The sequence below is a fragment of the Euprymna scolopes genome, chromosome 10 (assembly GCF_053919585.1).
Source record: "Euprymna scolopes isolate OS-2025 chromosome 10, ASM5391958v1, whole genome shotgun sequence".
NCBI classification, from domain to species: Eukaryota; Metazoa; Mollusca; class Cephalopoda; order Sepiida; family Sepiolidae; genus Euprymna; species Euprymna scolopes.
The window spans coordinates 133998097-134015272 of record NC_136491.1 but is presented as its reverse complement, the minus strand read 5'-3'; the positions used below and the strand labels follow the sequence as shown (position 1 = coordinate 134015272).

Genomic DNA, 17176 nt, shown 5'->3' with positions numbered 1-17176 from the left:
GCGATAAACTGTGAGCAAGCTTCACATGCCTTACCACAGTGACTTCCCACAATACATTGTAATCTACATTGCACTGTAGAGAACCTACTGTTCATTTTTTAAAAATTATTTATAAAGGAATGAATTAAAGATTTAAATGTGTCTCGATGCTAGTCTTTGTATAAGATGTTTTTTTTTTGTTTTTAATTCTATTTTCACCCCAAACAAGGCAAAATGCCACTTTGGGGGCTACTATCAAGGGCATAAGTTGCAAAGTTGGTATGTAGGGAATTGAGCAGCAAGATATCTGTTCACATTACACTTTAACAGCTTGGAAAGCAGGAACCTGGAAGGGAGTTCCAAAATCTAGCAGTTCTGGGAAAGAAACCATTAGAGTAGAATACCTTTTTATGTGATGTAAAGCTGTTAACTTTGGTCAAAATCACCTGTTCCCTCTTTTATCGGATTATTACGATTATTGAAGGCATTCTCATTTAAAACATACTTAAGAACACTGCCAGATAAAGAAACTAAATTTGTGTGAAATTTCATAGAAATTGAGCCAGCCATTGTAGAGTCTATAAGTAACGAATTTACACATGCAGAAAAGTCATTTTATATAATAGTGAAGTACAAAAACGCGTTCCGATTATAGCATTATTTTAGCAGAATAACCCAACAGTTCAGATTTTGTATCTAATATAGTTCATTTAATAAAATTCGGCCAATAAATGTAGTCGAGCATTTACTATATATATCCTAATAGGAATGTAGATACAGAAGACATATATGTAAATACTGAAAGTGGTAATAATATAGAATAAGTTGTTTGAATAACCGCCCTATAGGTTTTCATGCGTGTTTAGCGTCAGACCCTATTGATTCGATAGCTGTAATCACTGACTTACATCTACATACGTTCTACTTGCGTTATTGGGCAGTCTGTTCATATAGATATAGCAGCTAACGTTGAATTCTCTCCCGATCAGGTATATTGTTCCTGTCTAAATTGCCGCTGTATCAAAAGAGATTTTTGTGGCAAAGTAATGTTTAGCCGCAGCTGTGTAGTATCGCGTCCAGTTGGATCTATGTTGGTGTCGACAAAGATCAGCCAGACATTCCGTTTACATTATCTAAAAATTACGGAAAATTATGAAACTCAACTTTGGGATAAAAACAATATATGACGCTTTTTGACCACCATGCGTGAGTTGTGATACAACGCAACAGGACTGTATGTTGATGACTACAAATATATGTGTATATATATATATATATATATATATATATATATATATATATATATATATATATATATATAAGTTGGTGCAAAGCACATATTATATTTTATATATAATTTCTGCATTAATTCATTAATATATATATATATAGCCATGTTATATATTTTGAAGCGCGTTTTTCGCTCTATCAAATCGTGTTATTTGTTACCACTCTTAATCTCTTCATTTTTTTTTTATTTGAAGGCTTTTCGACAACACGGACAAAATTCAAATCCGCACGATTTTCTTGTTCGAATTCAAACTTGGCCGAAAAGCTGCCGTGACAGTTTGTGATATTAACGATACGTTTGTCTCAGGAACCACTTACGAACGTGTAGCACAACGGTGGTTCAAGAAATTTTGCATTGGTGACGAGAGCCCCGAAGATGAAGACAGTCGCAGCTGGCTGATTGCGGTTGATGACGAATATTTGAAAGCCTTAATTGAAGCTGATCCTCGCAAAACCAACGATGCTGTTGAACTCGAGGTTAACCACTGAACAATAGTTCGCCATTTAAAGCAAATCGGGAAGTCAAAAAAGTTGAATAAATGGGTGCCGCATGAATTGAACGAAATATCTTCGTTTTGAGGTGTATTCTACGGTACTTCTGCGCAACAAAAACAACCCACTTCTCGAGCGGATTCAGATATGTGATGAGAAGGTGAACCTCGACGACAATCGGTGACGTTCGGCACAGTTGTTGGATACCGGAGAAGCTTCACAACATTTCCCGAAATTGCACAAAGAAAAGATGACTGTTTGGTAGTCTGCAACCGATCCCATCCATCACAGTTGCTTGGATCCGCGCAAAACGATTACAGTGAAGTACTGCCGACGAATTGATGAAATGCACCAGAACCCCCAACGGATATGCCCGAGATTGGTCCACATGAAGGGACTAATTCTCCTACCTGACAACTCTCGCCCGTATGTTACTAAACTACAGAAGCTGAACGAATTGAGCTACGAAAAATTGCCTCATCCGCCATATTCACCGGATCTCTCGCACATCGATTTTCACTTTTTCAAGCATCTCGACAAATTCCTGCGCGAAAAATGTTTCAAAAGCCGAGAAGATACCAAATCAGCGTTCAATGACTTCATCGCATTCAGAACCCCGGATTTCTATGCTAATGGGATAAATAAACTTGTTTCTCGTTGGCAAAAATGTGTCGATTCTAATGGTTTTTATTCAGATTGATAAAGTTTATTATGATGAAAGGAGTTATGATCTTTTAAAGTTGAACGTCCAAAAACGACATTATTTTTGCAGCAACCTAATATTTATATATGATAGGAAGGGCGCAGTGGATATTAGAAAGCTGATTGGCTAACTAAAATCTCAATAGAGGAGGAGCATATAAAAACGATAAACAAGCACAGAATTCGCGCATGAGCCTGAAGAGTCCTAGAGTGGATGAAACGTGGAATATTCAGTGTAGCTTAATTGCCATATATATTTTATAAATTACTAACTAGCTCTACCTACGTATTGAGCACTTTTTGAAGTAAATACTTCAAGTTTACGCATAAATCTATACTTTCGTATATTAATTTCATGTGAGTAAATGGAGTAGTTATACTTAGCTCCTGAAACAGTCGAGCACTCTCAAAAGAATTTATAAATACATGCTCATTGGCTGATAGGAAGCGCGCGGTGGCTACTAGAAAGCTGATTGACTAACTAAAATCTCAATAGAAGAGGAACATATAAAAACGATAAACAAGCAAGGAATTCGCGCATAAGCCTGAAGAGTCCTAGAGTGGATGAAACGCGGAATATTCAGTGAAGCTTAATCGCCATATATATTTTATAAATTACTATATATATATATATATATATATGTGTGTGTGTGTGTGTGTGTGTGTGTGTGTGTGTGCGTGTGTGTATGTATTAAATTGTGCAGGTTGAACGATAAAAGTGCCGCTCTAAAAAAACAACACTGTAGTTGTATTTTCAAACTTTCATTGAAAATATTAATTTAGGTAACTTGATTATGTAGTGGAGCTGACATCTATTAATGTAGCCGCCTTCAGCTTCAATCACCGCCTCGATAGGGATCCGGAATTCAGAGCATGCTATTTCTTCAAGCACAGACAGGAGCTTGGCAAACACTCGGCGGATCGCGGTGATCAAGCTGGCTTTGGTGTTGTGGGAGGTCATGTTGGTGATGTTTGCGACGCATAACAAAACGAAGTAGTCGTACGAGTTCAGGTCGAGGATGGAGGGTACAAGTTGTAGCACTCTCTTCTGAAGTCAAGCCTGGGTCTCTTTGAACTTGTGAATTCTGCTACCATACCCAGGTTCTGCCAGCGGCACCACGGGATCATCACACTCTTTAGCACATTCAGATACACTTTGGTGTTGACTTGCAAGCCGATTTAGAAGATGTGAGGTGACATGGTGTAGCCCTTACTTGACACCACACCAAAGACCATAACCGTGTCCGGAAACTTTGTTTTCATCACCCTGTGCACGTCTTTTGATTCGTGGCAATCCAGCAATACATTTTGAAAATGCTGTTGATATAACTTGAATCGGTAGAGAGCATTAGTTGTACAATCGCGCATCTCTGATCTCGCTAGTTGGACATTATGTCTCGTTCAGACATAACAGAAGGCTCCTATCGCTCTTTGGATTTGCACACAACTGGCCAACTAGTAGATGGTCTTCAGCAAATAAATATAAACCGGTTTTCATCAAAGGGAAATGGGATCAAGTCGTTTTTCCTAGAGTGACAATTTTATTGTTCCATCTTGTAATTACATTATATGTATATACGAACTGCCTTCAATAAGTTACCAAACTTTCTTGTACACGCCTTTAAAATTGTCGTTAACTCTTGAAAATTAAATATGTTATTGCTATACATTTTATGAAATGGCAGATTAATTTTTATGATTTTAGGTTCAAATACCCAACTACAATTGGGATTGAAATACAACCTACTATAGCTTAATTGTCACAGCTGCTGAATTTCCAAAATGTAATCTGGATGTGAAGACACTTTAAAGGAACGATATGGAATAAAATTCTCTTTAAACGTGGAAAAATGCCACAGGAACGTATTGAATACTTCAGATTGCTTTTGGACCATCTTGCATACATTGAGCATCAGTTTTTGAGTTGCATAAAAGATTAAAGGAATGCAGGGAATCTGTGAAGTATGATGAGAGGTGTGAAAAGACTAAGGAGTTCAAAACACTAGAGTTGATTGGATAAAGAATTTCATGGATAATGATCATCGTGTGTCGATAGAAACAATACGTGCACAGTTTAATGTCAGTGTGAGGACTGTACAGACTATTATTTGCGAGGAACTGTACAGACTATTATTTGCGAGGAACTGAAGATCCGGAAGATTTGCGCAAATTTGTCCCAAGAGTACTCAGTAAAGATCAGAACAAAACGGCGTCATGTGCATCACGACAGTTTTTGTCTCTCCCCATAGTCCCGACCTTGCGCTCTTTGACTTTTGGTTATTCGTTGAGCTTAAAGAAAACCTTAGAGTCGGTCCTTATGAAATAAATTGAAAAAAATGAATGTAGTTGTGACGAGGACCATTGACACGCTTACGAAAAAAGACTTCCATGGGGCCTTCCAAATGTTGCTGGAACGGCATAACAAGTGCATTGCAGCCGGAGAAGATTACTTCGAATGGTACTAAAATTCGATATGTGATATATCAATAACAGTACTTATAGAGAAAAGTTTGGGAACTTATTGAAGGCACCTCGCATGCATATATATATATATATATATATATATATATATATATATATATATATATATATATATATACCAGCAGAAGTACCCGTCGTTGAATGGGTTCAAAAACAACCTACAGAAAATGGACTGTGATTGATGAAAGTATGATAGGTTATGAAAAGAAGGGGGGTTATAAAGAGATAGGTTTTGATACTCAAAAATTTTACCCCAAGCAATATATGATGAAAGTAAAGATAATTTTCGCGAAAATATATTTTTTTATATCAACTTTGTTTCCATTCGTAGTCAAGAGTGACCAACAAAATGATGTTTCCTTACAAACAGAAAATGTTATATATAAATATATATATATATATATATATATATATATATATATAATATAAATATACAGGAAATAAATGTTACTATAGTCAATAAAAGTTACTTTTATGGTAGAAAAGGTTTGTATTTTTAAGTAGTTTGTAAATTTTAATTCACGAACCGGTTTAAAAAAAATCAAAATGGCAGCGAGTTTGAAATGGAGCGACCCGTTTTCAATTTGAAGGAGGAGCACCTGAGCATTCTATGTTAACAATTTAAGAAAGTTCCGTCAACGTAAAGAATATTTATAAGCATATTTTAATTTTTTCCGTTATTTTGTGCTTGAGGAATATTCGATAATGGCATGTGTAGTTTATATAAAAAATATTTTAAGTAGTTATCGCCTCAAATTTCGTTTTAATTAAAATAAAAAGGCTATGTAAATGTTTTTAAAAAGACACGTAATCACGTGAGCAGGATTTTTTCCTTCTTTTGACACGGTAACAAGTAAGGTTCTTTTTTTTTTATTAGTTATCCATTATCTTTTTTCGAAAGAGTGCCACGTGCATGTGGAGAAGGAAAAAACAGAGTTATGCAAAATTTGTGTCGAGAATTGTCTAAAGTTCTGACTTTTTTTTTTGCTTTCACTTTAATAAGAACGTGAATTTATGAGGTGAATTTATTCGACACAATATGATTCAACTCAAAAAAAAAATAATAGCTAATGTTAATTAAGATTAAAGTTAAGGTGTTATTGTGAAACATCACCCCTTTTAAAAAACCTTGTTAAACTTTGTGACATATTTACATTCTATGGAGGGCAGGCGCGAACGAACACTTAATAATTTTATTATACCATATTTCTTCAAACTGAAACATAATTATCAAAGTATACTTACGCAAATAGATATGAAAAGTCTTTGTTAAAGTTTGTGCCCTATTTCCGTGGAGTACAGGCGCGAACACAGACCCCACAATTTTATTATACCATCCCTATTTTAGTTGAAACATACTTATCAAAGTATTCTTATGTGCATCTATATCAAAAACCTTGTAAACGTTTTTTTTTTCATTTTTTATTTCCATACTTTCGGGGCCAGGTGCGAACGCAGACCCCACAATTTTTATGAACCACCGTTCTGCAAGATCCAACATATCCATTCCTGATCCTCGATACATCTTTCATCATTATATGAAATCATTTTTTTTTAAATAGTCAACCATATAGGGGCCTATTCGTGACCAGACACATACACACACACACACGCACACACACAGACGTTCAGCGTTATATTATATATATATATATATATATATATATATATATATATATATATATATATATATATATACTAGCAGAAGTACCCGTCGTTGACTGGGTTCAAAAACAGCCTACAGAAAATGGACTGCGATTGTGATTATATATTTATACACTTAAGGATAGGAACTGTCTGCGAAATTATAGCTAAGGCAGTCAACCATCTAATGTTCACGACATCCGATAATGCGAATTCTCTAGATTTTCATTGTTTTCGGTGTAAACCAGCGTCTAATTATTCTTAATTCCCTTAATTCACGTGGCAGTTATTTGGTGTCACTGATATAGAGACTCAGCAAATGTAGCAAAAGGTGGATTTGTGGCTGCGTTCGAATCTCATGACTGGTAGGAATTGTTAGCCTACCCGATGATAGCGTAAGCGTGAAACAGAAACACTAGTGTACGTAATGTAAATGAATATATATATATATATATATATATATATATATATATATATATATATATATTCCCTCTCACAAACCCTACATACTGTAGTACCCTTCTCTGAAAATAAATGGGATTTTTATTATTATTATTATTATTATTATTATTATCATTATTGCTATTATTATTATTATTGCTATTATTATTATTATTATTATTATTATTGCTATTATTATTATTATTATTATTATTGCTGTTGTTGCTGTTGTTTACTATTATTTAACTCATTGTTTAAGCATTGCAATATATATAACTTTCTCTAATTTCTCTAACCGACATATTGAGCTTCCGATTTTTGTGATGGCTTCTCATTTAAAAACAACGCTTTTCAAATATATCTGTCATTTTATGTATGTATGTATATATGTATGCATGCATGCATGCATGCATGCATGTATGTATGTATCTACTAGTGTGCTCGTGTGTGGGAGAAGAAAGGGAGGGACATATGGACACACAAACGGATAGAGAAACGTTATACATAAAATATACCGACATCCAAGAGTTTTACACTGATATTTTAATATGTTTGAACCAAAGTAGAAAGAAATTAAGTACATTATAATGAACATAAAGAAGAATATTCTCCATTTATTTCTAAAACATTATATGTGTGTGTGTATATCAATTAATGAAAGACACTAGAATCTACAATAAGCGGTTGAAAAAAATGTGTGTGCGCGCGTACGTGTATGTGCAATCCAGACAAGCAGTCTGTCCTTTAACCCCGTCTCGTACCTAGAACCATAATAAATTTACGATTCCAGGCTTTTGGTGAGAAATTTCCTCCTATCTCTTCAGTCTACATCTGTTTATATGTCTCTATATCTGTAAACGTGTATGTGCGTATTCTGTATGTGTGTACGAGAACGTGTAGAAGCATATGTGGTAGTGTGCGGGCGTAGACGAATGTATGTTTATATATGCGAGTGTACCCGTGGGATGCGTGGGTGCCCTATTCAGTGTTTTATGAAAGACTTGGTTTTGAATTGAGGCAACACAAGTTGCTGACCATTTCAAGTAAAAAATATTGGAAGGTCATATTCAGATATACCTGTGCTCCCCATCCTGCTGCTAACCCTGCCCGCCCTGCACTCATGTTGCCATCATTCACACTGAAGAAGACCGAAGGATCAGTCGAAAATGGTGTGCGTTTGAAGAAACATTTTTGTTTTCTTTCGAAAGACTTTTTTGTATTTCTACACGTCAATACATAGGAAATAAATACAGTAAAGATATAAACATTTACATATTTTTCGTATTTACTTTTTATTTACACACACACACACACACACACACACACACACACACACACACACACACACACATATATATATATATATATATATATATATATATATATATATATATATATATGTGCCAGGGCAAAATAAATATATTTTACAGTCGCTATACGATCATGACAAATGACTGACCGAAATATTAGCATAGCGAATTTGAAAAATGTTTATTGGAATATAAAAAAAATATTAGTATACCCTGGGGGAAATCTGGGTTTCAAAATATCGTTCACTGATTTTAATTTAAGGATTGCTTCGTACTTACATGTAAAATATTGACTTTTTTTTCAAAGGTAATTCTCTTTAATTTTCATTTGTTTTCTCAAATCAGCCGATTATTCTGTCACTTTTCACATTTAACACGCGCGTGTACTTCATACATATATATATATATATATATATATATATATATATATATATATATATATATATATATATACATACATATATACATACATATATATATATGTATGTGTGTGCGTTTATATTACGGTGTTATTTTTACTATCATCTCCTTTACATTCACTTTCCCCATTCACCATTTCTACAAAGAACCAATGCATTAAAATTGCAAGCAAGCAAGAAAGTTCATGTATTTCCTTGTATTAGGTTGATAAGGGATGCTTTTTTTAATATAATTTCTGGATATATCTGTGCTTTCGTACCAAATATGATCAATAACTTGTGATTAAATGATTTTATTTGTGACTATCCTCTTCTTTCGGCAGCCTATAAGATCTCGAGAAGTGAAGAGAAAAAAACGAACGGCCGCTTTTTATATCCTTGTTTAATATGCAAATTAGACGTTTCCAGTTAGATATAAGATAAGAGCTTGATTTTTCAGAATAGGTGGGATTTTTGGATTTGACTATTGAAGTGGCAAGTTGTGTCAGCAGTGCGTCGTGTGTTGCATGCGGATTCTGGACTTGATTATTCTAGTGGCGAGTTGTGGCAGCTGTGTGTCGTGTTGTTTAGTTGGAAAGTTCTTGATAACAGAACGTATAGTGTTGGAAGTGTGGCATTGTTGCTTCTAGATTTTTTTGATCACATAACTAACCAGAAAGCGTGAAATGATTTTAAACAAAACTGCCTTCTTTTATTATAATAGAATAACGTAGAGTTTCTTTTTACACAAGCAAATAAAACGAAACTGCACACATGTCAACTTTGTATAATTCCGAAAGAATAAACGATCAAGTCGCCATATTATTCACTAACAAAAGCTTGGGCGGCAGCTGAGATGACATTTCATACAGAATCCATCATTTTTCTTGTTGAGATTTTTCGGCTTGATAATCTTTATTCTTTGCTGTAGTCACTTTCTGTTCTAAATCATATTAGCGTGTGTGTCATGAACGTGTCAAACCCGACCCAGAAATTATTCGTTTTCAACATCATCTTTTTCGCGTAACAGATAAAGACGTAATAAATTACTCGACTCTACGTCCGCCGTCCTGCGCTTCATAATTTTAATGATGAATGAAAACGCTTTCGACTCTTGCCTTGGATCAAAGGTGAACAGGCGATGATGAAGCTATCAATTGTGTAAAATATGTCAAATGCGCCCATTTATTCTGCGCGGAGAGCAATAGAAATAACGTTTCATATTTCAAACGAACTATGAAAAACTATGGACAAAACATCTTTAAATTATTATCAGATTGAAATTAAAATACTATTTGAAACAAATGCCGTTTTAAAAAAGGTTCACAAACAAACTGGCATCCGGAGGTACACACAGCTCTAAAGTGTAATTATTCAGACGAGACTCAATAATCATAAATTACAAATGACATCTTTAAGAAACACTGCAGGTTTTATAGAATTAATTAATATATATAACGGCTTGAATTAAAAGTTTAACATGCACATTTCAAGTATCATGGTTCGAGTGTGATCTAATCACAAACATTCATTTCGAGTGCGCCTCTGCCATTTTAAAGCACCTACTGTGAATTTTATGCACCGGGCATTTCTTTTGTGCGGTGAAATGTAAATTTTGGTCAAAATTGGAGTGTTCTTCTTTAATCAGATTGTTTCGACCGTCGATTTCCGACACTTATTGGAGACATTCCGACAAAAAAGACTCACAGATACATAAAGAGCATTGGTGTGAAATTTGAAAAGAATCGGTCCAACCGTTTTAGAGTCCATAAGGCAGTAACTCACACACATACACAAAAAAGTGCCGTTTATTTATAAGTAGAGATAAACACACACACATATATATATTCGCTACTACTACTACTACTACTACTACTAATAATAATAATAATAATAAACACAATAATAACAAAAATGATAATCATAATTATAATAATCATTAATTAATAAATACATATAAAATGGAACAAAAAATACTGTAGGGCAAAATAGGCACGAGCGTTTGTGTATGTCCAGTTAGATTCCGCGAGAAGTTTTCGCATACTTCCCAGATCGTAACATCTCAGATTCGCAAACAGACATTGTCTCTATCTTTTTTTTTTATCGAGTTTAACAAAATTCCAACCGTCCGTCGTCTCGGCTGTCTTTTTCGTATAAATAAAGCGAAACTATTCGAACGCAAACGCCTGGCCTTCGTGCCGAGTAGTGTCTGTTCAATGTAGGGCAAACCCTTCATACTGAGACAATTATTATTTATTTAGATACAGTCAGAGTGTCCCCTGTTTGAGGGAGCTAGTTTTCCCCCACATGAACCACGGCCTTTTGTCTAATCGTGGAGGGTTTAAAAGCAATGCCATTTCTGCAAGTCATCTTTTGTTTTTAATTGACTACGTTAAATTTAAAAGCTTTAGACTTCCGTGTCACGTCATGGAGTAGCTGTAAGAAGGCAGATTTTCTTTCACTTTCTTTTCCCCCTTCGCGTCACGGGTTCGAGCCTACCTGCCCACCACCACTTTTTTTCTTTTTTGGTCAACACACACCTCCAAATACTCGGACAACGCCGGACACCCAGGCTAGTATAACAGAAAATATGAATTAAAGGCCGTAAACAACCAAGTTCTTTCTGATTCTCTCTCCTCTGATCTTGAGCAGTGGTACAATGCGGGAAGAGGTAGCTGCTTACTTTTAATGCATCTAAAACCGAGCTTCTATTTTTACACCATAAACGCTCTAATCCCCATCTGGCATCAATTGAAATGAATGGCTCTCGTCTTGTGGAGGCTCCATGTTTGGACCAGCTTCTGGGCTTGACCTTTACTTCTGGTAAGAAATGAAACTCGTACATCGAATCTGTTTCCTAGGTCGCTGGAGAGATGGTGGAATCCTTCTACCGCCCCAGTAGATATCTCACTACTGATGAAATTTTCTACCTATATAAAAACGAGGTACGTCTAATGATGGAGTACTGTTGCGATATTTGGGCAGGACTGCTAGAAGCAGCTTATCCTGCCTTGACAGAGTTCAAAATAAACTTCGTAGCCTAGGGGAGAATGCCCTTTCTTTTTCCCTACAACTTCTCTCCGATAGAAGAGACGTTGCGAGCTTGTCTCTGCCTTATCGTAATTTTCATGGCAAGTCTTTGTTTCTGTTTCAATCTATGGCCCCTCTCTCCAAACTTTCACGAAAAACAGTTATCTAGCTGAAAACATTATCAATAATTTCCCCCACTTTTTATTTTTGCCTTAACCTAAATTTAGATTCCATAAACAAAGCTTCTTTCTTAGAACTGCACGCCGGTGGAGCTTTCTTTCGTTTGCCTGCTTTCCAGCTGACGTCTTTTCAAATTCTTGTTGGACCGTCCCCTTGTAATCTAATATACCAAATTTTCACTATTAACGATCACTACGATATCATACATTGGCTAGTGTGCACTCATTAACTCTTATCCTCAAGTGGCCTCCGGGCGTTGATATGTGATGATTTCTTTGCGAAAATTAAAGTCATCTCCGATTACAAAAGAAACGAAAAAAGTCCTCGCTAAAACAACAAATAAACAGGTGCGCGCACTCATTGATATAATAACTGGATTTGTGAATAACTAAGAATCTGATTAGCTGACTAGCGACCCCCGTACAACGAGTGTATATAAAAACACGAAGCAACATAAAGTCTATACAATAGCCTGACGAATCCTCACGTGGACGAAACACGGAACATTCTGTATAGCTTAATTGCAATATAGATTTACAAAATTTACTACCTTATATATACATATATATACAGAGGTAAATATACACACACATATATATATGCATATATATATATATATATATATATATATATATATATATATATATATATATAGAAGAAACTTGTTTCTTATCGTTGAGTACTTCCAATTGTAATAAAGTCGGTCAACTTTGCACATATGCGCAGATCGTCATATAATGATTACATCACTCTGTCTGATGTCAAAAGTATTTAATAAGAATAAATGTTTAAATTTCAACTGTATCTCTCACTGTTGACGGTAGCCGAATGGTTCGGGCCCTTGCTAATGAAACCGGACATGACTTTTGTTGCCGGGGTTCGAATCTCTCGACTGTCGTTAATCGTGACACCCTGCAGTGATGATTCCCAGAAGAATGAAACACTAGTGTCTGTAAGTATTTAATAATTATCAATAATTATTATAGTAAATAATAATTATAATATCTATCTACCTATATATATATATATATATATATATATATATATATAGTCATCCACATACAGTACTGTTTCGCCGTTTCACAGTTCATCAGTGCGGCTATATATATATATATATATATATATATATATATATATATATATATATATCAAAATAGCATCACAGACAAACCCACGGGCTATTTACTTACGTTTTTGAATTTATTATCAGGATGATGGAAAAAAACAATGTATAAAATTATAAGGATGGCGTTTATCGTCGAAATTTTAATTTTAAACAAATAAGCATTTGTTTCTTTTTAAAATATTGCGTTATTATTTGGCTTATAGACATATTTCATACGTATATTATTTTAATATATATATGTGGGAGTGTATATAAGCGTGAAATGTTTTGAATTCATAAAAGCACCGTTTAGTCATGTAAATTTAATAATTAGTAATAATGCATAATTTTCTATTTTAGCTTTAAAGATACCACGTTCAAAGCAATATGCGCACAAGTGTTAACTATTTTTCCAAATGATAGTATTTTATTATGTTCAATTGATTCAGTCCCAAATGTTAGCATAAAAGTATGTAATTGTTCATCAATTATATAATTTTGCATATCACGTAAAGAACAATTTATCAAAAGTTTCAAAGCCCATGAATTAGGACCTTCTTTCATCAGGTATTAATATTTTAATCCATAATATATATATATATATATATATATATATATATATATATATATATATATTATGGATTAAAATACCATAAATAATCCATAATATATATATATATATATATATATATATATATATATATATATATATATATATATATATATATATATATTATGGATTAAAATACCCGTCTACTGTTGTTTTTTTTTTTTTCTTTACTTCCATTTTTCCGGTCTTTCTTCGCATTGTCTTTGGCTTTAAAACTTCCATATATTACTTTAACAAAAATGCCTCAAGAAAACTACGACCTACTCTTATATATATATATATATATATATATATATATATATATATATATATATATATATATATAAACGTCGCAGCTCACAAGGGTCATGACAGTCAACGTCGGCTGCAACGTTATTTGACTATGGAATTTATCTCACATTCTGAAACATCATATATATATGTATATATACATATATATATATATATATGTATATATATATAACAAGTTATAAAATATATATGGCGATTAAGCTACACTGAATATTCCGCGTTTCATCCACTCTAGGATTCTTCAGGCTTGATAAGCCTAGATAAGCCTGAAGACTCCTAGAGTAGATGAAACGCGGAATATTCAGTGTAGCTTAATCGCCATATATATTTTATAACTTAAGCTCTACCTACTTATTGAGTACTTTTGGAGTAAATACTTAAAGTTTACGCATAAATTTATACTTTCGTATATTAATATATATATATATATATATATATATATATATATATATAACATGCCTAGATATCTCCCACTCTGCCGTAAGGACACTGATAGACATATGAACGAACTTGGAGTCTATATTCGGAACACTCTCTCATTGACTAGAGAAATAAACCTAGAATCGGACGATCAAGCCTTGGTGTGCTTTAGACTTAGCATGCAACATATCAGTAGTTTTTTCAACCGCTCTACCCCGACCCAGGACTGCACCCTATTAAACAAAGTCTCTGACAGCGTAGATACAGCACTTTCCCTCGACACTAGCGCATAACTACATGTATTTGGTGTCTTCAATGTCCACCACAGCAACTGGCTTGGATTCTCTACTTACACAGACGCAGCTGGTAGCACAACACATAGCTTCTCTATATCTCACTCCCTATTACAGATGGTTACGTTCCCAACGCGTTTCCCAGACCAGAAAGAGCAACACGCATCACTTCTAGATCTGTTTCTGATCACAGTTTCCGATGATTGTATAACGAATGCTTACAGCCCACTTGGGAACGCTGATCATTCAGTGATAATGGTCGAAATCGCTGTAAACTCTAGAGGCAAAACTGAAGAACCATTGCTCAAAACAACGAGGTATTATAAAAAGGCTGACTGGGAAGCTATCAGGGATCACATCAGAGATGTTCATAGGGAAATATATTTTCTCTTCTTGCTGAACAGTGCGCAAATGAGACCATTGAATGGTTCAAAACGGCAATTGAGGCGCATGTTCCTACGCGCTAATTTTATAGTAAGACCCACTCTCCCCAATGGTTTACTTCTACTTGTACAACTGCCATTGCTCAAAGGCAGCATGCGTACGGCAGATTTAACTGACATAAGTCCAGTTCAAGCAGACAGAAGTATATAGAATCTTGGAGTAACTGTGAGACAGAAATAGCAACAGCTAAGACAGAATTTACTGAAACCACAAAAAAATAAAAATAAAAAGGCATGGAAGCACAAAAATTGGAAAATCTACAACAGTGTTGTAAATAATGTGCAATCAACACTCATGAGGTTGTTTTCTCAGGAACCGAGAAAGTTAACATGCTCGCCAGTCGGTTTGCCTCAAACTCCACACTGGACCCTACTAACCACCCCCTCCTTGACTTTCTTTTGCGGACAGACGCCATGTTACAGATGCTAATCTTCTGACCGACAAAAAATATTGATGTAGGCAAGCACCTTCGACAGGAGTTATCTTAACTGTAATCTCTGAACATATATACAATTCACTGGACAAATAAGGGGAGGGTAGAGCGGTAGCTCTAGATATTTCTAAGGCTTTTGACAAGGTATGGCATGAAGGTCTTCTCGGGAAAATCAGATCATACGGTATCACTGGACGAATATTTAACATAATTAAATCCTTCTTAGATAAAAGAAAAATCTGGGTTGTGTTCGACGGTCGTACATCTAAACAATATGATATAAATGCGGGAGTGCCTCAGGGGTCCATCTTTGGACCTTTATTATTCCTAATATTCATAAATGAACTCGCTGACAAAATTGCCTCTGAGACGGGTATATATGCTGATAAAACCATGCTCTATAACAGGCACGACACGAAAACAAATGAAGACATATCTAAGGAAAAGGCATAAATACTAGAGGATGACCTCCAATCTGTAGTGGAATGGGGACAGAAATTGATTGTCACAACCAATGCTGCCAAGACTAAACTTGTTTCCTTCAATAATTACAAGAAATTAAACCTGATTAAACTGATAAACCTGACAAGCAGCTAAACCCCACTTAAACATAGTAGAGATCCCTAGATGTAAAAGAGCTTTCTTCTCCAGTAGTTTCTTCCCCAGAACCGCTAGACTTTGGAATTCAGTTACGGGTCCCTGCTTCTCCAACTGACATACAGAAGTTTAAGTGTAACGTTAACCGACATCTTGCTGCCGAACTCCCTATATAGCACCTCAGTAAGGTTATGTCCCTGATAGTAGCCCCCTACACCAAAGTGGCAATGTGCCTTGTTTTGCGTGAAAATGTAATATATATATATATATATATATATATATATATATATATATATATATATATATATATATATAGTTTGTTTTTGAAATATCGTTACTTTCAATGTATACTGTTTTCGTTTAACGGGTCTAGATTGTTTTTTTTAAACCAGTCCCCGTTAATTTGGAGTTAAGCTTAATGTATCTATTTAAATAAATAAATAAACGAAGGTTATAAAAAAGAAAACGTGAGTCTTTGAATTTTCCACAAAATTTTACACACACACACACACACACACACACATATATATATATATATATATATACATATATATATACATCTAATGTATCAAACACTCTTTACATTTATAAAATATGTTGTAGAAAAACGTATATCCTGTGTTAATAAAAAAGGTCCTATTTAATATGATTATTATGTCAATTTCGAATATTTACCACACTATATATATATATATATATATATATATATATATATATATATACACGTAAAGAGAGACATACAGACCGAGAAAGAGAGAGGGAAAGGGGATGAAACATGTAGACACAAAGATCCCTAGAGAGAGAATATGTGCATACAGAAAACCCTTAATACAACAGATTTAAAAATCATGTGATATATAGAATTACATTCGCCGCTTATATTACTTGTATTGATCGGACTCTTGTTCTCATCATGAGTTTTATTTGTGCAAAGTTTCTGTCGGTTGGGCCTTCGACCGTCTTTAGGCACGTTGGTTATGTACGTATCAGACATTTGTATCTCCCATACATCTCACGGGACAGTACCTGAATTTCA

The 17176-nt window shown here is 34.5% G+C and overlaps 1 pseudogene; it reads left to right on the top strand.

Moving 5' to 3' along the window:
* Positions 1-17176, top strand: part of LOC145286549 (histone-lysine N-methyltransferase SETMAR-like) — a 37810-nt pseudogene that overhangs the window by 11340 nt on the left and 9294 nt on the right.